Genomic DNA, 27036 nt, shown 5'->3' on the forward strand with positions numbered 1-27036 from the left:
AAAGACTAATAGGCCTGAAATCAGAGGGAGAGTTTGGAGAACTAATCTTAGGAATTAAACTGATAAAAGTTTGATTAATATGGTCAAGTTGCCCATTGTTATTAAGAATGTTAAGAGTGAATTCCAAAATATCAGGCCCTATAATTTCCCAATAGTGTTGATAAAACAGGGCAGTGAGCCCATCAGGACCTGGAGCAGAGTTGCTTTTAAGGGACCTGATGGCTTCAAAGACCTCTTCTCTTGAAAAATCATTATTAAGAAAATTGAAATCATCAGGGTTGATCCTATTGGAGACCACATTAAAACTATCAGTGTTCCTACTATTAGAAGATTTGGTAAAAATGTTTTTAAAATAATCAAGGAAGACAGAGTGAATATGTGGACTATCCTGCCATTGATGTCCATGAATATCTTGAATGCTGTGGATATGATTTTTTCTCCTTCTGAAAGAAAAAAAAAAAAAAAACATAATTAATCTTAAAATGATTTTTTATCTAAAGTCAAGGAACTTAGGTTCAAGAGCATCATATTATAATTTTTTTTTATGATTATGAATAAATAGAAATTAGCCTTCTTTCGATTTTTTCAAAAAAATTTACAAAAAAAAAAAAAACTGGATTTTCTTAAAGCAAAATCATTTTTTTAAGTCAAAACAAACACATCCTTGCTTTACAATTTTAATATTTTAATGATTCAAAGTCAAGGAACTTAGGTTCAAGAGCATCATATTATAATTTTTTTTATGATTATGAATAAATAGAAATTAGCCTTCTTTCGATTTTTTCAAAAAAATTTACAAAAAAAAAAAAAACTGGATTTTCTTAAAGCAAAATCATTTTTTTAAGTCAAAACAAACACATCCTTGCTTTACAATTTTAATATTTTAATGATTCAATTTATTAGTTGCGGAGAGTAACTTAGACAATACACTTAATTTTTACTAGCTTGGAAACCCGTGCCAAGCACGGGCTAGAATTACGACTATTTTTTTTATATAAAATCTAATTAAATAGCAAATTCATTATTTTATACACAATATATAAATAGAACGCATTGTTATCGTATTTTCGATTGCTTATATATACGAATATCAACGTGTATATAGTTATTTGGATTTTCGTATTGTTAAACATGAATGATTTAACGGATGCAACGTCAAAATATTAGTATTTAATGCCGGAATATTTTACATGGATGGCTAAAATTTATTACGGAGACATGAGTCTTTTTTTTTTATGTTCTGCATATAACTGGGGGTGTTGGAGTCTCGAGGCCTACTGCTGCATATACAATTAATTGTCCCTACCCAACGAATCGTCTCTATCAGATGCCCTTATATATAGTTTCTTTCAAATTCCATGATTTCTATAGTGGATACCCTTATATATACAAAGTTAATATCGTGCATACACTTGATTCATCTTAACATCCAACACGAATTTATAATTATTCAATCGTGTAACAAATAAGTATAACAAACAACGACAAAGACACCAACTATGTATCGCATTTTTTTACTAAGCATATTATAAAAACATAACAGAAAAGGCTTGAAAAAGGACTACAAAATTGTCATGTGCATGCACATAGACATAGGCGCTCCAAAGAACAAAGGAAAAAAAAGACGAATATATAGCAGATTGTATAAAATATGAAGCAGAGTATATAGTTGATAATATGGTCACTGAAAGAGTACGACTTACATTAGAAAAAATGAGAATGATCAGAAGGATACTGACATTATAAATAAAATTAAACTGAGTATGAGAATATTGAAGTTGCTCTACCAGATAATAGAAAAACCGAAGTCTCAGTAGATAAACACCTTAATGTATCAGGCAAATTTTGGTGTCGAAGAGAAGGCATTTCACCTATTGCAATTGGTCAATGATATTTCAATGCCATAGAAATTCCATTAACGTCAGCCTGTGTACATCTGAATGATATCACCTCACCTAAAGCAGACAGCACCTGAAGGTACATGAGACCAAAAATATTGTCAAAAAGGATCAAAAATATTACTCCATATAACATATTAGTCCCTATAACAAATTGATCACTCGGCCTGTTCTTTGCACAACAATAAATGTTATTATATTTTATACAATGAAATAAGAAGTGTGATCTTAATTGTTAGTTCCAGAATTGTAGTTTATCTACATGTCCAATCCATTACTCTTTCTTTACGCAACTATTAGAATGGTTGCAAGTAGAAACAACCAATTCATGTCCAAATAAAAAATATATATTACAACGAAGTTTAAAAGAGAAAAAAAAAACTCATACCCCGCGCTATTGTTTAAAATTTGGTGGTAAACCATTCGCTTTGTACCTCACTATTCTCGTCTGATTTGCAAACCGAATCAGAACTGGTATATTCCTTTTTGTCTCCTGGAACCAATGATAGAAGGAATTTGTTTACGTGATCAACTGCGTCCAGCGTGGGAGCAAGTATCCCCCGCGCTTGGAAAAAAATCTGAGATCTTCATGTTTTGCGAAAAAATTCGGATATACAAAATCAACCAGAGAACGCAACAAATCAGAGGAATCTTTTATCAACAACTCATCAGGAATGGGTACATTAATTTATCCACTCTCGTTGGTGGATCCTATTCCATCTCCAATTGAAAGCATCCAATCGACAAACTTTCTTATCTCATCTTGCTCGACACGAACGGTTGAAGAACATAAACGCATATTTGTTGTAAGTGTGAGAACCTTACAGTGACTACACAACATTGATTAGTTGATGGATGAAGCAAGTATGTCTTTTCTGCATCCTTTTCTTATCACTGGAAAAATTTGTCTGAAATCACCGTCCAAAACCACAGAAAGACTCCCAAATGGTTTATCTGTATTATCGACGCCATCATAAGACATTATATCGCGCATGGTTAGGTCAAACACCTCAAAACAATAACGATGCATTATCAAGTGTCAAACTCCCCAAATGGACACCCGTGTTAAGCACAAGCTAGAATTTCGTCATATTTGAGGGAGAAAATGCTCTGATATATCAAGTGTCGATTAAAGTTCAATATTGAATAAAAAAGTGGAGGTTGAACAACAAATAAATTAATAAAACTCATATTTTAGTCTTCAATTTTTCGATGAAGATGTGGTATTGTTCTCACTTGTGTGGTTTCTCTTTCTGTAATGTGTCGAATCACATCAATGTTGACTCCCCTATAAAGCCCAGAGGTGGTATCATATCCCGGTTCAACATTGTGGACGGCGGATGGAGTGCTTCTTGGTGGTCTATCACAGACACAGAGAGTCTCTTAATGGAGATATGTTAATCTGTCAATTATGAGTTAAAATTTGACATTGGATGCAAGAGTAGACGTTGAGAAACATATGAGGGAGATTATCCATATACCTAATGCTTTAGGACTTTGGGTGAAGAAGTGATGTCGATCTCCTTGTGTTGTTGCTCTTTGACTAATATGATGATACAACCCAATGTAGGTTCCAATGGAAGTCGTAACATTATAATGATTTGTTGTTAGTTTTTGGGTGTCATTTGTTTAATTTTTATCTTAAATTTTAGTTTTAGGATGTCATTCGCTTTCAAGCAATTTTTTATTCAACCTTTATTATTTTAAATTCCTTCACTTTTGGTCTTTGGTATGATTTGACAATGGAAAAATGTAGATGTGTTATGCTACGTTGACAAAATACATGTTTATTAGACATTTTAAATTGATGCGACATTTTTAATGAATCTATTATTTTGGTAGCATAATTACCCAGTAATTTCCAAATCATTAAATAAATTCATAAAATTACCAACAATTGAATCTCTTAATTATATTGTCATAGATAAAACACATTCTCCTTAGTTTTACTTCTTATCATTCCTCTCTTGTTCAAATTCCTTTTTCTTCTTTCTTTTTCTAATTTACTTTCTCTCCCCACATTAAAGAAAGGAACAAAGACACCCCTCTATGAAATAGCCACCAACTCACATTTTTTTACCATGTTGTTCTTCTTATCTTATTTTGCTATCTCACCATATCATAGACACAAACAATCTCACACTTAAGGGAGGGATGGTAATGTGTCATTTGTAAGTAAAACTTCTACATTGGATGCAAGAGTATATATTGAGCAACAAATAAGTTAAATGACAAATATACCTAATGTCTTAAGGTTTTGGATGAAGATGCGGTGTCAATCTCACTTATGGAGTTTCTCTTAGCCAAATGTGATGATCCAAGTCATTACAGGCTCCCTCGGAGCTCCATACATTATGATAAATTGTTATCTTAGCTTTTGGATGTTATTTGCTTAATTTTTTATATTAAATAAAAGTTTTTGGATGACGCTCACTTTCATGCAATTGCTTTTATTCAATCTATGTTCTTTCAAATACATCCACTTTTGAACTTTAAACTTGTTTATGGTAGCCTTGGTCCCAATCCCAAATAAAATAAAAGAAGGTTGTGTCAGCATCTATAACAAACATAAAAAAAAAAAAAATGAATCTCTATAGACAACTCCACTTCGTGGGGATAAGACTTGGTTGTTGGTGGTTGTTATTTCACCTTCACTTTTAGTATTTCGTGGAATCTGACAATGAAAAATTCAAATGTTTTATGTTGAGTTGACAAAGAGACATTTTAAAATGATGTGGGACTTTTTTAATTGAATCAATTTTTTGGTAAAAACTACTCATATATCTCCAATTTCTTCAACTAACCAATAAAATTACCAATAACTCACTCTATTCCCAATACCTCCACAGACAAAATACAAAACTTTTTTTTCCTTATCATTTCTCTCATGTTCAAATTGCTTTTTCATATTCTTTTATTTTCTAATTTCCTTTCTCTCTTTTCATTAAATATGGGAACATAAACCTACATAAACCACCATCATTCCACCTTTTTCACCATGTTGTTCCTATGTCACCAAATCACAAATGCATCAAGTCTCACACATAAGGGAAATATGTTAATGTGTCAATTTTGACTTAAAGTTCCATAGTTGATGCAAGAGTAGATGTTGACAAACATATAAGTGAGATGACCAATAAAGTTTCATAGTTGATGCATCAAGTCTCTTTTTGTATTTTTTTCTCTTTTCTTAATGATGTTTAGAGGTTAGCAGTCATCATGCTACCTCTTTTTGCTAAAAAAAAAAGATGACTAATATAAGAGTAGATGTTTAAGTTTTATATTAAATTTAAGGTTTAAGATGTTGTTCACTTTCATGCAATATTTTTTAATTAATCTCTAGTAATTTAAATCCCTTCACTTTTGGTTTTTGATGGATTTAATCATCGATAAACTCTTATGTATTTGTTGAGTTAACAAAATACGTGGTTATTAGACACTTTTAAATGTTTTTTTTTAATCGAGCCTCAAATTTTGGTAAGTTAAATGTTTATTCTTTAGTATGAATACCTGCGCCAAGCATAGTGTAGTATCATTTTCATTTGTGTGGTTGATCCTTGTTCAATGGATAAATGCACACCAATGTTGACTACCCCATATGGATCAACGATGGCATCATATCCTGATTTGACTATGAGGAAGCAGAAGAGGTTCCTAGTGGTAGATCCCTGAAGTGGATAGTCTCATACTTGAGGGATAGAAGTTAATGTGTCAAGTCCGAGTTAAAGTTTCATATTGGAGGTAAGAGTGTATGTTGAGTGGCACATAAGTGATGTGATCTATATACCTAATGTCTTAAGGTTTAGGATGAAGATATGGTGTCAAACTCACTTAAGTGGGTTTTCTTAGTCTAATGTAATGATCAAATTCAATGTAGCATCCCTTGAAAGTCTCAGCATTACGATGAACTGTATTTTATTTTTTATTTTTGGATGTCATTTGTTTATTTTATTTTTTAATTGAGTTTATTGATGTCTTCCTCTTTCATGTGATTTTTTTTATTAAACCTCTATTATTTCAAATTCATTCAATTTTTGTCTTTGGTGGCAAATGAGAGTGGAAAATTGCAGACGTGTTTATTCTGAGTTGATAAAATATATGCTTATTAGACATTAAAAATAATGTGAGGTTTTTTTAATTAGATCTAAGTTTTTGGTAAAATAATTACCTAAAAATTTCGTACTCCTTCGACAGACCTATAAGATTATTGGCAACTCACATTATTCCATATACTCTTACAAATAAAACACACAATACTTATTTTATATCCTTTATCTTCTCTCATGTTTAAATTATTTTTTCTTATCTGTTTATTTTCATTTAATTTGAAAGGAATGAACATAAACCTCCCTCCTTTAAACCACCACCAGCCCACCTTTTTGAACATGCTCCATTTGATCGCCTTAATTTTAGCTTTTGAATGTCATTGATTTTGATGCTATTTTTTTATTCAACCTATATTATTTCAAATTTCTTCACTATTAATATGTAGTGGGATCTGACAATGGCAAAATGTAGTTGTGTTGTGCTGAATTCACAAATAGATGTTTCTAAGACATTTTAGGTGAAATGTGGTATTAATCTCACTTGTGTGATTGCTCTTAGCCTAATATGATGATCGAGGCTCCCCATGAAGCCCCAACATTATGACTTCTTAGTGAGATTGTATATCATTTGTTTAATTCATTTATCTTAAAATCAAGTCTTTCAATGTCATCCATTTTTATGCTATTTTTTCTATTTAACCTCCATTAGTTCAAATTCTTTCACATTTTGTCTTTGGTGAATGTGAAAATGGAAAGAGGCATATATATGACGTTGATTTGACGAAATACATGCTCATTAGATATTTCAAAATGATGTCGCATTTTCCAAATGAGTCTAATTTTTTTGTTAAAATAATTACTCGTAAATCTCCAGCTTATTCGACAAACTCATAAAATTACCAGCAACTCACGCTATTTCCTATACTCTTAAGAACATATCACACACTTCTTTTGTTTTCCTTTATCATTTTTCTTAGGTGTAAATTCATTTGTCATTTTGTTATATTTTGTAAGTTTATTTCCCTCTTCTCATGAAAGAAAGGAACAAAAATCTTCTTGCATGAAAACACAACTAACCCACCTTTTTTAGCATGTTGTGTCTCTGTCTGATCTTATTTATTTATATCTTTATAGCACAAACATAAAGAGTTTTACACTGAAGGGAAAGATGTTGACGTGTCAAGTATGAGTTAAAGTTCAACATTAAATTCAAAAGTATATTTTGAACAACATATAAGTGAGGAGACCAATATAACTAATGTCTTGTATGGTTTTGGTAGAAATAAATTCATTGTGGTTTTTGATTTTATTTAAATAACGACATTAAATGTTAAACCTCAAAAATCATTACGGCGCAAAGATCATTAAGGTTTTATTCCATTTATATTTTAATTTATAAAATTAACCATAAATGTATTATTATTTTTTTGTATTATAAAAGACTTTTATGTGCACTATGCTACTAAAAGGGAATTGGATTATCTCCATTGAAAATTTTCTCAATTTTTATCCATTTCCAATCTACACGATTAAAATACAAAAACCATTTTTTTATAATTTAATTCTCAACTCTCTCGTGTTTAATTGTTGAGATTACACTGGAGAAAATTTGAGAGAATTTTCAATGTAGAGAATCCAAATCCGACTAAAAGACACGATGTACTTTGATTTTTTTTTTAAGACAATTTTTTTGAAAAAAAAACTAAAATTGGAATTTGAAAAATTAATTGATTTATTGCTTAAATTTAGTTTTGGGTATCATTCAACTCTTCCTTATACTCTTGTTGTTATTACATTTCAATAATTATATGACTTTTCTATGTTCTTGAGTAATCTTTTTTCTTTTAGAATATCAAAATTAAGGCTTTCATTTTGGATAAACAAATTAAGGCTTTTCAATGACCAATATTGAAATTTAAATTTTTAAATTTAAACAATACATTTTCTTTTAAGATAAAAAATGTAGATGAGTTTGGTTCTCAATTGCTCACCGGGATCATAACATGTCTCATGATTCAAAGAGCGTTTATACAAATACTCGGAGTCCATCTTCTCTTAAGCCTTCTCCTGCTAACATCTTCGTAAAGAGTAGTGTTACAAAATTATTCTATAATTGTTGTTTTTGACGTCGTGACACCTTAAAGTGTTTGTGAGATTGAAAAGTTACTTGTAAATCCACTTCCCTTAGCTTTCTTTATGATCTCTTTCAAAAGGTGGAAAAAGAAGGGGAATCATTAGAAGATTAAAATAAAAAGAAATAAAAAGTTGTAGAGAATGACGAAAAAAATCATGTGAAAATTTTATAAGAGTGAATCGATTTAAATAACACAAATAAGGTATCGCACAAATAACCATTCAAAAAACCAATTAACATAAATTTTTTGTTAGAACTAAAATTGATGAATAGGAAAAACAATAATTTAATGAAGAATTTTGAATTGTACAAATGAATATCTAAATCGTGAGAAAAATGTTGAAAGTGAAAACAATATTTATAACAAAAGTACAATCAAATCCATAAATTTGCGTAGACAAAAATTTGATGTAATTACATTAATCAGAGGAAAATATATATAATAACCAATTATCAATTGTTTTTTTAGAATTACAAAAAAAAAAAAAAAAAACATAAATGAATTTGGTCTTAATAATTAGGCAAAGTTACACATTTTGTCCTTTAACTTAATATTATAAAACACTTTTATTCATTATTTTTCTACAATTTAATCATTTATGTTATAAAATGTCAACATCATTATCATATTTTTATTAAAAACACAAATAACCATAATAAAAACCCAAAAAAAATATGAATAAACTTATAACTTGATAACTTGATAACATTCTTCATTTTCTCTCTAATCAATCAACTAAACACTCCAACAACATAAACATATCTTGAGCTTGGTTAGACTTTACTTACTTCTCAGCTGAACTCCGAATTAAAATGGCCCATGAGTATATTCTCATTATTATTATTATTTAGATTCTCAGATGCACAAATAGTGCGTTTGTTCTATACATAATATTATGAAAATAATATTTTTATGGCTTAAATGTGTAAATCATCCATGTAAGTTTGCATTATTATCTTTTTTTGTTCTAAAACTAACCCTGTAAGTTATAAATGTTTTGGTTTTTGTCCCTGCCGTCATCCTCTATTACAAAAATGTCTATGTGGCAAACGAAGGATGACATGGCAAAGTGTGACGTGGCAGATGACACTGACGTGTCGTTCCATATGCTGAGTCACAATGTTCGAGGGACCAAAATCAAAAAACAAAATTCGTAGTGGGACCAAACCCAAAAATTAATATAAAACTTCATCTTCTTCCTTCCTTTCCTCTTCTTCATCATCTTCAGCACATCTTCATCAAATTTCATAGAAAACCCAAAAAACCTAGAAATTCATCAAACAACATTAACATCACCATCGACATCACTACACAAAAAAAATCATCAAAAATTCTATGAAAAGTCATTTAACTTATTTAAAAGTAAAACCCATTTAACATATTTAAAAGTAAAATCAGATTTTTTTTTAGCACTTATGTGATAATTGCAAAGTATCCATGTGATTATCTATGAATTTGTTACTTATTAGCGAAAATATTTCAATGACTAACATGATCCAGATAATATGTGATCCATGCTAGAACTTATCTACCACGTCACTTAATGAAACTTTGTGCTGATTTTTCTAATCTATGTAACTTTAATTTATGTAATCAATGTATGGTTGTTGCATGGAAATATGTTCTTATGACTAATGAGAAAGAGCCCGAGAAGGCTAGTGAAGAGTTGTTTGAAGCTCTGAACGTAAAAAAAAAAAGAGTTGTTTGAAGCTCCGCAGTTTCTTGAGAATGAGCTGAAGGAAAAGTTCTTTTGAGGAGAACAAACAGGCTTTGTGGATATTGATGCTCTCTTCATCCCTTTATTCCAAGAAGTAACAGAGAAACAACTGTTCCCTGATCTCAAATTTCCCAAGCTACACAAATGGAGTCAAGAGTTTTAAAACCATCCAGTCGTCAAAGAAGTTATGCCTTCAAAGGGCAACAATCTAGCTATTTCAAAGATCGTGCTGCAAACCTTGATGCTCTATCAAAATAGAATGATATAATAGAGTGAGATTCTAAACTTGTAATGAAATATGTATTAGTGCTTGACTTGGTTGAATTTTGATTGTTTGAATTTCAGTTGAAATGGAATATGCTCTATAATTTCTCATATGTCATAAATATTCTGACAAATTGTTGTCAATTATGATTTCTCATGGATGACGTTAATTAATTTTTGGTATTCTATGAAGTTTGATGAAGATGTATTGAAGATGATGAAGAAAAGGAAAGGAAGGACATAGATGAAGTTTTCTATAAATTTTTGGGTTTGGTCCCTCTGCGAAATTTGTTTTTTAATTTTGGTCGTCCCTCTAACTTTGTGACTCAACATATGAAACAACATGTCAGCGTAGTCTGCCACGTCGTCCTCCGTTTGCCACATAGACGTTTTTGTAACAAATGATGACGACAGAGACCAAAACCAAAACATTTATAACTTACAGGGTAATTTTAAAACAAAAAAAGATACAGGGACGAAAACCAAAAACACGCGAACTTACATGGACAATTTATATATTCAAGCCTATTTTTATTTATTTTGAATACTACTGTTTATCGAATTCTAAAATATTAAGCGTGAAACTTACAATAAATATCATGGTGTTAAAAAATTAGGATTAACCATGAAAAATAAACTACAGATACCATGAATAATGAAATTTGTTCTTGAAACTCAGGAGACATATAACTTGATTCCAATATTAGATAATATGTAGATTTATCATAATGTGGTGTATAAATATTTTATTTGAACCCCTTAAAAAAATATTTAATTTGAAATGAGTGAAATTTAAAATGAATATTGCCTTTTATCATTGTTTGAGTAGTCCTTCAATCATTTTTAACTTGGTCAATTTGAGGAGATCTTCTCGGATAACTTTAAAAATACCTTGAAGCAAACATATCGTACATCCTACACTTCTTTTGTTTTTTTGGTTACCGTACATCCTACACTTCACATAAACATTAGAATTATAAATAGCAAAAAAGACATAAAATAAGATTCCAATTTGATAATGATGTATGTGCAAAGAAGCAATGGAAAATCAATATCTTAAAAATAGGTTTGTTACATGCAGAAACTCCACTGATTGAGTACACAAAATCAGGATTAATTATAAACTAAAACCGATTATTAATTACACATAAAACTGATTATTAATTACACATATCACTCCCACAAATTGCAATGATTATTCTTTATCGTTATTTTTATTTGAGAGGTGCATGTAAGTAAATTTCAGCTATGCAATTATAAAGGTGATTGGAGAATAATTTATTTCTATTTGATGGAAACATTTTGTTTTCCTTTAAAATGGACCGCATTAATGGTCGGTCATTGAATGAAAATAATTTTCAATGCAATATTTTGGTATTTTAATTTGAAAAAAGTTCATAAAGTATATATTGAATGACACATACATGTACACCAAAATATTCATTACTACTAGACTCTAACCCGTACGATGTACGGGTTTTGTAGAGTTTCTTATATAAGCATCAAAGTGACTATATTATTAATTTTAGAGTTACATTCAAAGGAATAGAAACAATGAAACTAAGTGATGTTTGAGAGTGATCGACATGCAAAATCTCAAAAAAGAAAATTATAAGATTAGTTTGCATCAACAGAAATGAACATGGAATAAAAGTCATAAATTAAATTATGTGAAATTAATCAAACATGAAAATAAACACAATAAAAATGAGTGTTAGTGGCTTAAAAAAAGGCCTTTAAGATTACATATCCATTTTAGAAGCAACTATATTTCAATAAAAATGTTAGTGGTCTACCGTCTAGTGGTAAAAGCTCTAAGGTGTTGGTTCAATTCCTTGCAAAACAATTTTTAAAAAAAATATATTTAGACCCGCCAAAAAGGGCGGGATTAAGGTTAATTAAGATTGATTGGAGAATATCTAACATTATATATATATATATATATATATATATATATATATATATATATATATATAAGATATTCGTTCCTTTATAAAAATGAAAAAGATTCGTTAGGATTTTTATAGAATTTTTCAAGCATGTGATAGTTTTTTTTTTTGTTTTTTTAAGGAATGTGATAGTTTTTTGTTTCTTTTGTTTTTAGGGAGGTATGTGATAGTTTTATTTTCACGGGATATACCACGTAATAATTTGATTTCTTTTTAATTTAGAAACATATTGATTTACATTATGTCAATGTGTGGAAAGACGGGCATTCACATAGCCGTCTTTTCGTTTTTTTATTACGCTAACACATATAGATTATGAACGATATTTTATATAAAAAAGTTTATATAGATTAAAATTATAAGCATATATATTTATGAATTTCAAATGTAACAAACAAAATTGTTTAAAGTATAGTTTGAATAACAAAATTCAGCCTAAAATCCTCTATTGTTTATAAATATAGTACAAATATATCATTAATAATTGTAACAAAAAAAAAAAATCATTAATAAGTGTACAACAACTTGTCAAAAAAAACAGTCTACAAAAACAATAGATATATACAAACGATGACAAAACAGTCTACAGAAACAATAGATATATACAAACGATGACACAACAGGATATGAATAAAAAGCTTATCAGCGAGGAGAAATATTAGGGATTGCTGCATTTTAGAAGGAATTTGTTAGTTTAAATTGGTGCGTTGCATTTTAGATGGAATTTGTTAGGTTAAATTGCTGCTAATCTAATGCAGAATTTTAGAGGGAAATTATTAGGTTAAGTTGCTGCAGACCTAATAAAATTAATAAATAAGGATAAAAAAGGCATGAAATTGGTGGGCATGAAATTGGTGCGATGCATTTTTTTAGATGGAATTTGTTATGTTAAATAATTGCAAACCTAAAAGTGTAGAAAATATTTGATTCAAAAAAAAAAAAAGGAGGATAGGAATGAAATTTGTTAGGTTAAAAAATAAGGATTCGGCTGGCCAAAATTATAGCAAACTTGATAAAAAAATTCGGCTGGCATTAAGTAAGATGATCAATGGCTAAAATTGAATGGCGCCTAAATGTGCAAGATCCAATGGCTCAAAAAAGTGGAGGGAAAAATGGAGGGAAAATATTAGGGCAACAATAGCTTGAAGGGTTAAGCTTTAGTAATTAAGATTTGCTGTTTCTACCTCCCTGATATATGCCATGCAATAACTTAGAACGATTTTTTACTTCTTACAATTGAATAAAATTCATACTACCTCCGTCCATAATTATAAGACCCTTTTGCAATTTTTTTGTCCCTTTTTATAAGACTCCTTTGCTATTTCCAACTACATTCATTATTTCTTTACATACATGTCTCTATTTATTATATACATTTTTCTTCAATTAACAATAAATAGCATATGAAAAGCATAAACCAATTCTCTCTCTTAATGATAAAATTGTAAAAACAATAACAATTACGAACAACTCTAATATAAATATCCACTATTTTAATTCCTGTGATTTTAGCAAAAGGGTCTTCTATATAGGGACAGAGGTAGTAGTTATTTTCATTAAAAGTATTTTATACTTTTGTGAAGACATTAAATAGTCTTAACAATGAATTCAAAAATTTAATTCTCTAAATTATTTATTCTTATAATAATTATCAGTTTTTTCTTGTAATTGTAAAATTTGAATTTTAAATTTTTATGAAAAATATGTTAAAAACCATTATTCCCTTGACTCATACATCATGAAGTAACCGAAAAACCCATTTGAGTTGGTCTAGTGGTGTTAGTTTAAGACATGTGTGTGATTCTCAATGTCTCAAGTTCAATTCTATCTGATATCAATTTCGATAGATTAATTTGACTTCTTAAAAAAAAATTCAAGTAACCGAAGAAAAAACGTGTGCATTATTATTCACCAATTTGTTGATTTGATATCCGAAAGAAAGTCATACAAATTTAAAGACACGGTTTTTTATATTAACTACCATAACTAAATCATCTTAATGAACCGTCTTAATGAACATTGTTATTGGTCTTTTTTCGTGTATAATTTTATTTTTTTTATCAGGCAACCTTAACTAAATCATTTTAGAGATTGTGTTTAAAAGGTAGATACTTGTTCTTGTTATCAAAATAATGAATAATGTTCAAGTTCTTGTAATCAAAATAAAATAATTTTGTTCAAGCTATTTTGATCAAAATAAATAATTTTGTCAATCTCTTGTGATCAAAATAATGAATTTTGTTCAAGATCTTGCCCATACATGATTTAACCTTGTTATCACAAAAGATTTTTTTTTGGTACAATGTTATCACAAAAGAATTAAAAAAAATTATAAATAAAATGAGTTGCAAATCACAATTTAACATTGTTTTCCATCAAACTATGTAGTTTATTTGGATTTGGATATTAGAATACATTTTTTTGAGCAGTAAGCATACCCATCAGATCTATGCATACATAAATAGATAAAAGAATGGTGAAAACAATATTTGAAAGTTCAATATTGAATAAAATAAAAATTTAAAACGTGGATGCTTGAATAAAATAATAAAAACATGATCAAACGGGGAACCATCTTACATAAATCTTCGTTAATCTTTGTTTCGTATGAAACAACCAAACATCAGAAACAAAAAAAAAATGAAATTGATTCAACACAATAAAACAAATATTTAAAAAATAAGAGAGAAAGAGAACGATTTAAAGAAAAGGGAAATGAATATGAAAGGATGTGTGCTAATGTTGAGAAAAGAACGTTGAAAACACTGTAATAGGAGGCATATGAAAATGATATGAAAGAAGGATTGACAATATATAGAGAAAAAAATCTAAACAAATGGACAACATTTGATTGGTTGATGTTTTACCAATTCAAATTTGATTGGCTAACAATTTAAATTGGGACGCATTAGAATAAATAGAAAAATTTGACTGGCTAATGATAGAAATCGTATTTATTTTTTTGGTTATGCATTTTTTAATAGCAAATCAATTAATTTATATAGAAAAATCAAATGTGTGGTTAAATACAATTAATTGCTAATGTTTTTTTTTGAAGGATTTTAATTGCTAATGTTATACATTAATAGAAACAATAATCAATAATAAACTAATATTTATATGATGAAGTGTACACATGTATATTTTTAACAATATAACATAGCATTAAATGAGACTTAGATCATCAAAGTGGCATGTGCACTCTTAAAAAAAAATTAAGGCAAATGTTTATAATAGAGATTTCCGTAATAGGAAAAAATGAAGGAAATACGAAAAAAATTGATACTATATGCATAACATACTCCTATAAAATTATGTTAAGGAAATAACACTAATCCTCTTTTTTCAAATATAGATAACTTTTGATTGAAATCATGTGCATTAAATACTCTTATAAAATAGAGATAACATTTTAGGATAATTCATCAAATTATGATTGTTGTTTCTATTATAAACTTTTTCATATTTATTGTGTACATAAAAGAAAACATTGGTGCATTAAACAACAATTTCAAATTATGATAATTTTCGGTTACCATACTTGGATTCCAATTTTGTTTGCTTTTTTTCCTATTATAAACTCCATCATACCTTGTGTGTACATGAGAAAAATCATTAAATGAACCTTTTCACTAATAGGATGCCAAGTGTACTTTAAAAAAAAATAGTGCAAATATATATAATAGAGATTAGAGTTTTACTCCAAAGACCCTATAGTTCAAAATTGATGAAGTACCTGTATCTGATATGTATCATACACCGATACCTATCTGATACCCCCGATATGTTTCATAAAAGTATGCAATGGTGAAATTTTATTTTTTAATAAAACAATTATGCGATACATTTTAAATACTTTTGATATACATGATTTTTTTTTAAATAACAATAAAGAGAAGTGCAGATATTTTTTGAGAAACCGCCTAAATTTTCAAACTGAAGCAAATGATCTGCAATACGCACATGATGAACCGTGGTAAAACAAGGCCAACAAAAAATATCATACCAAATTTTTTCGAAGAAGCCGCAAAATAAAAAGAGGTGATCAATATCCTCTGATTTGCCACAACCACCCACACAAAGGTTCATGGCCGTCCCTGAGAATTCGGAGGCTCGGCTCAGGGAATGAAAAGAGGCCAGTGATAAAATCAAAACGTATTTTTTTTAAAAGAGCAATAGATAATATAAAACGAGTTTAGGCGAATACCTTCAGAAAGAGTCTTCGTTCGCACCAAAACGAGACTTCCTACGTGTATTTACTGAAGCAAATTCATCAATCAACTCTTCGTATTGTATATTTGGTGAGGGTAGACATGTAAGATTATTAAGAGATCAATTTGGTGATAATTATCTAGAGTAGATAATGTGGCAAAACTAATGCTTCTAGAGTAGAAAAACTATGAACTTCCTAATGGACAAGTTATCATAATCGGGGCTGAGAGGTTCCGTTGCCTAGAAGTCCTTTTCAAGCCATCTATGATTGGAATGGAAGTTGCTGGAATGGAGATATTAAGGGGGCCTAAAAAGCAATACTATTTTTTATTGGAGATACTATTACTACTGGGTATAAAAAAAATTGAGGCCCATCCTTGAGGGAGGCCCAGCTCGTTTGAGCTGTTTGCACCCCCTCAGGGACGCCCCTGCAAAGGTTCACATTGGGCTGAAGAACTCACCTAATTAAATTGTCCATCATAGGAATACAACTGTGAAGCAGACACCAAGAGGAGACTAATCTTATGGGGAGCTTCCTTGTTCAAACAATATTAAAGTAATCATCTGAAAGGTGGAGATCGATTGACAACAAATAACACTTGAAACATTGTATTGTTTTGATGCACGAAGTCGTAAAAACCACATGTCATAAACATTAGCCTACAAGACAATATTATGTAAAGACTCACAACATTCTCTCAACTGCTTTTTTTCCCAAACGAACAATCTCCGCCTCCACTTCTAAGTCTCACCATCCACCCCCAACCTAAAGAGTTCATATCCGCTACCGTTGTCATTTCATTATCAACAAGATAAAAAAGACGAATAACTTTACTCTTCAAGGTCTCTCCATCCAACCACGAATCCCACCAAAAACTAGTTTCAGTACCATCTCTCTCCTCACGCGAAAGGGGTTCATCAAACCGACGACCAACCCCTGCACCAGCCCCACCTCTAATGCTATTAAGATTATTCCACCAAACCGAACCACCTTTGCCCCCTTCAGATATACTCCCTCCAGTCTTACCGTATCTCTCAACTAAAACTATACCACAAGCTCTTGAGTTCTAATTTTAACCTCCAACACCATTTATCAAATATAGCCTACTGAATTCCCTTAACCTCCTAACCCTCAACCCTCCATTATCATTTTTAGAACAAATAGTGTCCCAGTTAATCAAGATATAAATATTTGATCTTCATAGGAATTATATAGGTTAATTGGATCTAATCAGCCAACTTTTTTAACATGCATAATTTTATCATTTTTGCTCATAATTCATTATGAAGCAGAGAACTAACGAGATTGTATATATTTTTTTTAAAGAAAAGTACTAACGAGATTTGTTATGTGATGGATTAGGCTTAAAATTCTTAATGTACACTTCTTTTTGTTAGAGTGTTGCTGTTTTCACATCTATTGTTTCCTAGAAACACATGAAAATGACCAAAAACCCAACGGTAGTTAACTATCATCGATTTTTTAGTTATAAGTCAGCGGTAGTTAACTATCATTGATGTATTTTTGGTCATTTAAATATATTTATAGAAAACAATGGATGTGAGAAAAACAAATTCTTTCTTTATTATTACAAGAGAACCGAAGCATAATCTTTGTTCGCACTTTTCATTGGAATTGGTCTTGAGTGTGAAACTTTGGGTTTTTTTTTACAAGATGAAACTTAGTTGTCTTTCAAGATTTGATTACTTGAATCCAAACCAATGTGATGGGATTGTAACACGACATGATGACATTGCATATGAGTTGTGTACACATTTGAAAGAACATGCATGTTACACAAGGCAGCGATATGTACTCCCTCTCCCAGGATTATTTATAAGCAGTACTTTTATTTAAATTTAAAATAAAAAGCAAACAAAACTCGATTCAATAAAGGGACACAAGGCAGTCCATCTCGTGTGTTTTCTTTTTAGAGCATTTATATATTTTTATATAGTGATATATGATTTTAGTGTAGTTTTTTTTTATCGATCATACCTAGGGATGGGAATAGGTCAGACCGGCCTACAGGGGCGTACGGCATAGCCTACGACAGGCCAGGCCAGGCCGGACTTTTTTCTTAAATAGAGAAGGCCTAGACTTTTTTTTAAGCCTATTTCGCTTAAAAGGCCAGGACACATGCCTCTCAAAAAGCCTCTTAAGCCTATTAGGTCGGCCTATTTAAGTAATATGAATAATATTATTTATTATTATATTATATTTTGTACTTTGAATTAAAATATAAATTTGTAAACTTTTTCAGTAATTTAAGTTTTATTAGTATACATTAATTTTTTGCATATATAAATGTATTATTATAAAGTAGAACAAAAATATGATACAATATATAGTCGAATTCCTTAAAACCTCATGTTGATTATCAAGAGAGAGTTAATTGAACTATTAGTTCGCTAGTCCATTTAAACTTAGATCACATTGCGTATTTAAAGATGTGTTCATAAGATATAGGCTTTTAAACAGGCTAGCAGGTCGTATCAGACTTTCAGAAGGCCAGGCTCAGGCCTAAAAAGTATGCTTATGACAGGCCGCAGGCCAGGCTTAGGCTTTAAGAAAATATGGCAGGCCAGGCTTAGGCCTTGCAAAGCTTAGCTCGGCCTAGCCTATTCCCATCCCTAATCATACCCTTCATTTAAACCGTCATAATTCTATTTTTTCCGTAATATTTCTTAAATATTCAATTAAAAAATAGTTAAATCCCTTTGTAATAGGAACAATTCCATCAAGACAAGAACAAGTTAAATATATATTTGATTGTGGAATATTATAAAAAACTTATAACTAAATGCAATAAAATAAAAGTAAAAATAGGCACAATAAAAATTCGGAAAGATGTACACGTTAGTGTTGATCTTTTCGCCGGTGTTAGGAATAAGATGTTTGCTCAATAGATCTTTTAGATTGCTAGCATACCCCTCAATCGATCGGGTCGTACATCTTAATCGACCTTTTTTGTGTGTAAATTCCGTTCAGATCGTAACCCCCGATCAAATTTTTCAAAAAATTAGTGGAGCTCAACTTATATGTGTATGTCTTTAAGTAAGTATTCTGAATAATAATTCGACTATCACTTTTGACACCCTATTACCTACTCACGTGCCCTATTTTATTTTACAAAAATGTCTATGAGATTTGGATTATATAATTTGAAATATGCTTATATATAAGCAACAATCAAAATCCCTCTCATTTCAACAGTTGCAAATTTTGCTTTTTAAAAACGACAAAAAAACATGTAAAATAAAAATAATATATATATATATATATATATATATATATATATATATATATATATATATATCACCAAAAAATTCTAAAAATCAAATAAAACTAATGCAATTTTTTTTTCGGATTTTTCCTCAGAATATGAAAAACGAAAAATCGGTATAAACAATGGAAATTTGAATTTTGAGGGGCGAAGTCCCGTAAGAAGTCCCTTCTAGGAGAGTCGTGATCCTTGATTGTTTTTCTTCTGATTTTTTTGGAAAGTTTCGGAGCAATCTGATCAAGTCGCCCAAAAATCGAATTTTTAACTGGAAACAACTAACAACTAAACTTTTGACCCGTGCGACGCACGAGTCTAGTCGACTATAATACAGACCAATGAATAATCTTTATCCCGTAAGATCATGGATCGATCAATAAACGAAAATTAGAATATTAGAGATACAATATTACGATCAAATTTGTCTTACTATGTCATTCTATGACACTTGAATCTTATCAAATTTTACATTTTAGTTTTGAAAAACTAATCAATTAAATAATGTTATTTTATTTTATCACAATATATTATTGGGGCATTATCATCTCTTTTTTTTTAAAAAAAAATTATAAAGAAAAAGATAAAAAGAATACAATATTATATTGTTGCACGAATCAATTTTATTTATCACTTTTATAGTTAAACATCAAAAATTGACTTGTAATAATTGTTTTAAATTTCTACTAACATGAAAAAACAAAGTCACTTCAATTAATAGAATTTCTAAATTACACGTACAACTCTAAAAAGAATAATTACACTTTGATATTTACTAAAAGTAATAATATATTTTTCCAACCAAATACATATCATATCCAACCAAATAGAAGAGATTTTATACAATGGATTAATTATTTTGAAGATGTGTGCTTTTGTTGAAGAGCTATGTATTTTCCAAGGGGTATAGCAATAGATGTAATTTAATGCAATTCATGGTTCCTAACAAAAGTTTTTGAATTTCAAATTGAAGAAGTGTTGGATGGAAATAGTACATAATTAGGGTTAGTACTTAGCAGTTAATGTGGATCATTTAGAGGAAATTTTTTAGGTTTAGTTGTTGCAAAAATTAGGGTAGCCGAGTTTGCATGGAAATTAGGGTATTCTATTTGAAAACGTATTAAATAAGTGTGCAACAACTTGTAAAGAAAAAAGTCTACAGAAACAATAGATATATACAAACGATGACACAACATGATAGGAATGAAAAACTCATGAGTGAGGAGAAATATTTGGGATTGTTGCATTTTAGTGGGAATTTATTAGGTTAAATTGGTGCGCATCATTTTAGATGGAATTTGTTAGGTTAAATTGCTGCTAACCAAATGCAGCATTTTAGAGGGAAATTATTAGGTTAAGCTGCTGCAAACCTAATAAAATTAATAAATAAGGATGACCTAAAACAGAAGATGAGAGTTAAGAAGATTAATATGGTTCTGAAATCGGTTATCCATGTTACAAACATGCTCAAAATTTATGCTGATACAGTTTAGATTATATAATCTGAATTAATTTTCCCCTGAATAAGGGTGTTTAAAAGGTGTTCATATTCTATATTCCGGAAAAAAGCAAGGAACATGCCCTATTTTTTGGGGTGTTCGAGTTATAGAATTTGAATTGGTGAAAAACTCTTTTTTTCATCCAAAACAAGGGGAAAACTCAATTCAGACTACAGTATTCGAAAATCCCATATATATTTTCAAAAAAAAAAAAAGGTGTAAGAGAAATAAGAAGGATGAGAAAAGTAATAATAGTGAAAGTCTAATAACTCCTCTTGAGAGTAGTCTCAACGAAAAGAAGGAATGTTAACAACACTCACTTTTCAACATTCTCTCCATCAGTCATTCTTTCATTGGATGAAATCAATGTATGTCCCACCACTTTGTACGAGCTCTATTTTTAAAGTGTAGACCCACAGTAATTTGAACCGATAGAAGATAAAAGAGTGAATATTAAAGACAGTGTTGAAAAAAGAGTGTTGCTAGCACTTCTCCAAAAATTGGGCGTGAAGAATGATAGGTCCATAAGATTTAGGGCTCCCCACTCGCACGTGCTCTCCATGTGCCTTCCCTCCATAACATTTGATCGCGCAATTTTGTGTAGCAAGCAACTTCATCATCCAATTGGCTTCGCTCGACGATGTCAGGGAAAAAGATAAAGAACACGAAATCGTAAGTTCTCTTCATCCCTAACCCAATATTCAACTTTCTATCTCAATGCTTCTTTTTCTAGGTTTAGGGTTATTTGAAAAAAATAATTGGATCAATTGAAAAACATCACATTCACAGTTGTTTCGTTTTTTAATTGAAAGCTATTTCATTATACAAATGAAAAGGTCGTATCTTTATGGATCAATTGGATTTTATCGATATTAACTTAGGTTGTGATTCTGAATATTGCTAGGGTTTATAGATCATACCACTCTTAGGGGGATGTATTGGATTAGGATTTTAAAAGACTATTTTAACAAAAAAAGTCTTTGAGATTTTAAAAGACTTTGTGAGATTGTACTGATTATGTGAGATTTTAAAAGACTTTTTATGTAAAAGACTTTATACACTCAAGATTTTAATGGATTTATCACAATGACTTTTAAGGATTTCAAAGGATTTTATGGGATTTTAATATTTCAAAGGATTCAATGAATTTTAGGGGAAAAAGAACAAACTTACAACCGTGAATGATAGAAATAGTAAACAAATAAATTGCGTTTGGATAAAGAAAAATAAAACCAATAGAAAATTCTTTTACTAACAAAGTTATTAATGTTTTTATGTAAAAAAAAGAACAGAGAGATTGATTATTTTCTACATTGTAATATTATAACTTCATGTTCTCCTAAGTAGCATCTCTCCACATATCTGAACCTATATTAGTCCTCCATAGATTAGCATCTTCTCGTTCTTGCTCTTGTGTTTGAACATTGAGTTCATCATTATTGTCTTCATGAATAGGTAACATTGAAGATGAAGATGAAGATGAAGACTCATTAGAATGTTCAACTGGAAATTCATCGGAACGACATTCTTTGCGAAGAAAGTTATGAAGTGCTGCACATGCCAACACAAGTTCTGCTTGTGTCTTAATCAAAAATGGAGGTGCTGACACATGAATAGGAATAAGAAGAAAAAAAAAATTCTAATCCAGAAAGCTCCAGGAGCTAATAGCTATGAGTTGAGTCTAGCCAATAAAATACTTAAATTACATGACGATAATCATAGGAAGTGTACATTCATTGGCTCACCGGTGTTCCAAGCTCAAAGGAACAAAAGCTACATGCGCTAATTTACAGTCAAGCAAGCAGCTAGCTTTGTGCTATACATTTATGATTCTAACTCTAATCAATAAACAAAAATCGGACCAGAGAAAGAAAAAAAAACAAGTATGCAAGAATAGACAAAAAAAATTGCATTAACAAGAATCAGACAAAAAAAAGTAATCGAACAAAAAAAAAAACAATGGTAATCGACATGGACAAAAAGTATACAAGAATAAAAAAAAAAAAAAGTAATCGAAAAAAAAACAAATAATAGTAATCAGACAAAAGTTATCGAACAAAAAAAAACAATAGAATCAGACAAAAAAATGCAAGTTGAAGAATTTGATAGAGAAAAGAAAAACCTGGCATGGAAGATGACGGCAGACAAGGGTTTGCAAGAATCTGATAAAATCTCAAGGGTTTGTGTGAGATTGTTGGATGGGAGTAGTATTTATATTTTTAACTAAAAAGTCTCACAAAATCTATTCCATCCAAGAATCCATCAAAATCTATAGACTTTTGAATACCAATAGACAATTCATAAGTCATGAGAAATCTCAATTGAATACCAACGGATTTTGTTGCCTTAAAAAAAAGTCATAATTGTCTTGATTGAATACCACAATCAAGACAATTATGTCTTGATAATGTTGTGCTTATTTTAAGTGTTAATTGATACATGAACGATTTCTATCTCCGATTGAATGATTTTTTTATGTTTCATCTACATTTGATTTATTGATGTTCTGTATTTTGTAAGGCTGTGGCTACTGTTACACCATGACTAGCTTTGTTATGAATTAACTCAACATTTTTAAGTTGAAGATTGTGGATTGTTCCTGTGTATTTGTACACTCGGTAGCTATAGTTTTTAATCGCCGAGGTATGAAATTATATACTTGTCGCGATATAAACCTCTAAATTTATGTAGTTGGAGAAATTTACAAGTTTTGAGAAGCTATACATTGGTTTGAATGTCGAGGTCACTATCAGTGCTCAGTACCTTTTTTTTTTGTGTTCTAACATTCTTCAATTCAGGTTTTTTCTGTGTTCTAGAAGTTCGATTGATATACATTAAGAAGTTCTGAGTTTTTTAATCTTCATGCATTCTAAGTTCATTTTGTTCAATTTCCCAATTCAGTCTTGCAAGTTGCACATGACTATCTATCGATAATCTAATACTTATTTTATTATTCAGGGTAAGTGACGGAATCAATGACAATGGAAGAGTGGCTGCTGAGGTGAAAGCTGACAATCTGGAGTTGCAAACCTGGGCCGATCTCCCTGCGGAACTCTTAGAATTGATCTTTTCTGGTTTGATCGCAGCGGATAATATTCGTGCTTCAGCTGTTTGCAAGAGATGGTGTTCAGTTGCCAGTTCTGTACGTGTAATGAACCAATCACCTTGGCTTATGTATTTCCCAAAAAGCGGTAGCTGCTATACATTCTACGACCCTGTACAGGAAAAGACCCATTTCATTGAGTTTCCAAAGTTGGATGGATGTCATGTTAGCTATACAAAAGATGGTTGGTTATTGCTATACCGGTCAGAGTGTGCCGAAAATCACCCGTTTTTTTTTTCTTTAATCCATTTACTAGGGAGATGATCAGGCTGCCTAGATTTGCCATGACATACCACATTGCTGCCTTCTCTTGTGCTCCAACATCAACTGAATGTGTTATATTTACAGTTAAACATGTTGATCCTACAGTTGTATCTATTAACACATGTTCTCCTGGGGCAAACAAATGGACAACTGTTAATTACGAAAACTGCTCATTTTTTTCCTGGAACAGATGGACTAGGATTGTCTTTTCTAATGGGCTATTTTACTGTCTAAGCGACAAAGGGTTGCTAGGGGTGTTTCACCCTGTTAAATATACTTGGAGTGTTCTGAACCTTATTCCACCCGGATTCCCAGAGTGTTTTCTTGTTCAAAATTGGTGGAAAGGGAAATTTATGATAGTGCATGAAGGAAATATATTTGTAATTGATATATGTTGTCGTGATGTCCCAATTATTTTCAAGTTATATCTGACAACAATGGAGTGGAAAGAAGTGACAACGTTAGATGGATTGACACTTTTTGCTAGTTTTTTGTCATCTCATTCTAAGACTTACGTCAGTGGAGTAATGAGAAACAGTATCTACTTCTCTAAAGTCCGTTTACATGGAAAGCGTTGCATATCGTTCTCTCTTGATGACCATAGATATTATCCCAGTTTGCAGTGTCGTGACTGGGTAGAACTGGATACTTTTGAGAACATGTGGGTTGAATCACCAAAAGACTTTGCTGGCTGGATGTAAAAAAATTACAAAGCAAGTAAGCATTTCTAAAATCAGCGATGTGTAGAGTTTTTCTTTTTATCATTGATGTTTTTGACTACATATTATAAATATTTGATACATGCTTTTGTAGGTTGTGTAGACTGGTTTATGCTTTACTTATTTATTTTATACATGTTCAAATTTTTCCTAAATTTTTTGTTAGATACATACAAACACTATTCTACGATGCATGGAATGTTATTCTTGTTGAGTTATATGCAAATCTTAAGGATTTTTCCTATGGTTTCATGTGAAATTAATAGCACCTCCATTTTCAGTTCAGTTTCAAGTATTATCAACATTTACTGTATCTTATACATCATACTGTTGTGAGAACTAAGTTTAACGTGCATTTCTGATTCAGTACAATGTTCTATGGCATATTATAAGTGCATCATTACAATCAAGTGCTCATGATTCAAGGTTATCAAAATCGGGACTTTACTTCAAGTCGAAAGGGAGTAGCAAAATCGGGACTTGTAAAATCGCAATCAAAATCGAAGGATTTTACTCAAGGACTTTTGTAGAATCGATATAGGATAGCAATGTCGGGACTTGTAAAATCGCAATCAAAATCGATCATTCTACCAAAACAAAAATAATGCAAAATATATGTTAGAAATTGCATATAGTCGTAAATGACTAAAGTTCAAAGTCCACAAAATACATATACATAAATGAACGTGTAACTAGTTAGGTTTAGTTGTGCGATTTTGACAGGATTTTGCCTGTTTTTGGGACTTTGCTTGGGATTTGAGTCGTTGAAGCTACGCAAAGTCGCAAAAACCTGGATTTTGGGACTTAAGTCGCGTTTTTGATAACAATCATGATGGCTGGTTTTGGAAATGAAAAAGGGTCAAAGTTAGAGGTTAAACTTAAACTGCAGAATTTAATTGTGCGCATGCATGTATTTATTTCCAGTGAGAGCACTAGTTTGTTGTGATAAAGGTAGGAGTGACCGTCATAGACCAAGTCATGTGTGTTCTATCAGAATGCATAATCTTGTTTTAAGTTAAATACTAATTCATACAATCATGTTTCCTGTTTGATCATTTGTTTGATAAATCTGTTGATGATCATTTATATATCTTATTTTCAAATGAGAATTTGGGAAATTGATCTTGGTTTTGTCAAATTGAAATAGACATTTGAGCATAGTAAAAATTTCTCTGCTTTTTCATATATGGAGGAAGATCATTGTCTAACAAGATATCTATGTTTGAATGCAGCATTTTGATTCAGCAAGTGGATATTTTATCTCACTGGTTTAGAGTTAATCGTTAATGCTCTTTGAAAATTGCTGATGACACATTTGATAAGACTGAGAAACACTAGTAAAAGACGAAAATACCCCATCGGCAGTTAACTGCCGAATTATGAAACCGGCTGCAGTTAACTACCGAGGAAAACTTCGGCAGTAAACTACCGAGGAAAACTGAAAACTTCGGCAGTTAACTGCCGAGGAAACCTCCAACCTGTTTTTTTTTTTGACAAAAACCATTTTGTTTTTGACAAGTTTTGACAAAAACCATAAATTGTCATTATTAATATTTATTGATTTTTAATGTTTCAATCATTATTTTGGTACGATTCAAACAATTGCAGTATTATACTTATGCGTATATATCTTAATAAAAATAGCATTTAAATCAGTGTAAAAATTAAGCATTTGAATATTGTTTTGTACATTACAAAAAAAAAATCCTTGTAGAATAACTTGGCTTTGACTTCTCTTAATAATCCGTTTATTTCCTCTATATATGCACGTTGACATAGATGGAATCAAGAGAATTAATTTTGATTGATGTCATTCAATTGGTGAATTAATTCTGATTATTGCCAAAAAAAAATCAATTATGACTTTAGTAAGTAAAGCAATGCTACTTAACACGAAAATGAATTCACGGGATTCACGAAACATTCACAATATAACTACAATAAACATC

The 27036-nt window shown here is 30.5% G+C and overlaps 1 pseudogene across 1 annotated transcript; it reads left to right on the top strand.

Annotated features, from left to right (window-relative positions):
* Nucleotides 1–21574: 21574 nt before the first annotated feature.
* Nucleotides 21575–26751, top strand: LOC146910750 (F-box/kelch-repeat protein At1g57790-like; annotated as a pseudogene). Its single transcript, XR_015019708.1, has 3 exons — nt 21575–21673; nt 23960–25085; nt 26320–26751. The product of XR_015019708.1 is annotated as an F-box/kelch-repeat protein At1g57790-like (transcript).
* Nucleotides 26752–27036: the final 285 nt, after the last annotated feature.

Source organism: Medicago sativa, chromosome 7 (genome assembly GCF_051527215.1).
Source record: "Medicago sativa cultivar Bolivia chromosome 7, Bolivia_mono, whole genome shotgun sequence".
Classification (NCBI taxonomy): Eukaryota; Viridiplantae; Streptophyta; class Magnoliopsida; order Fabales; family Fabaceae; genus Medicago; species Medicago sativa.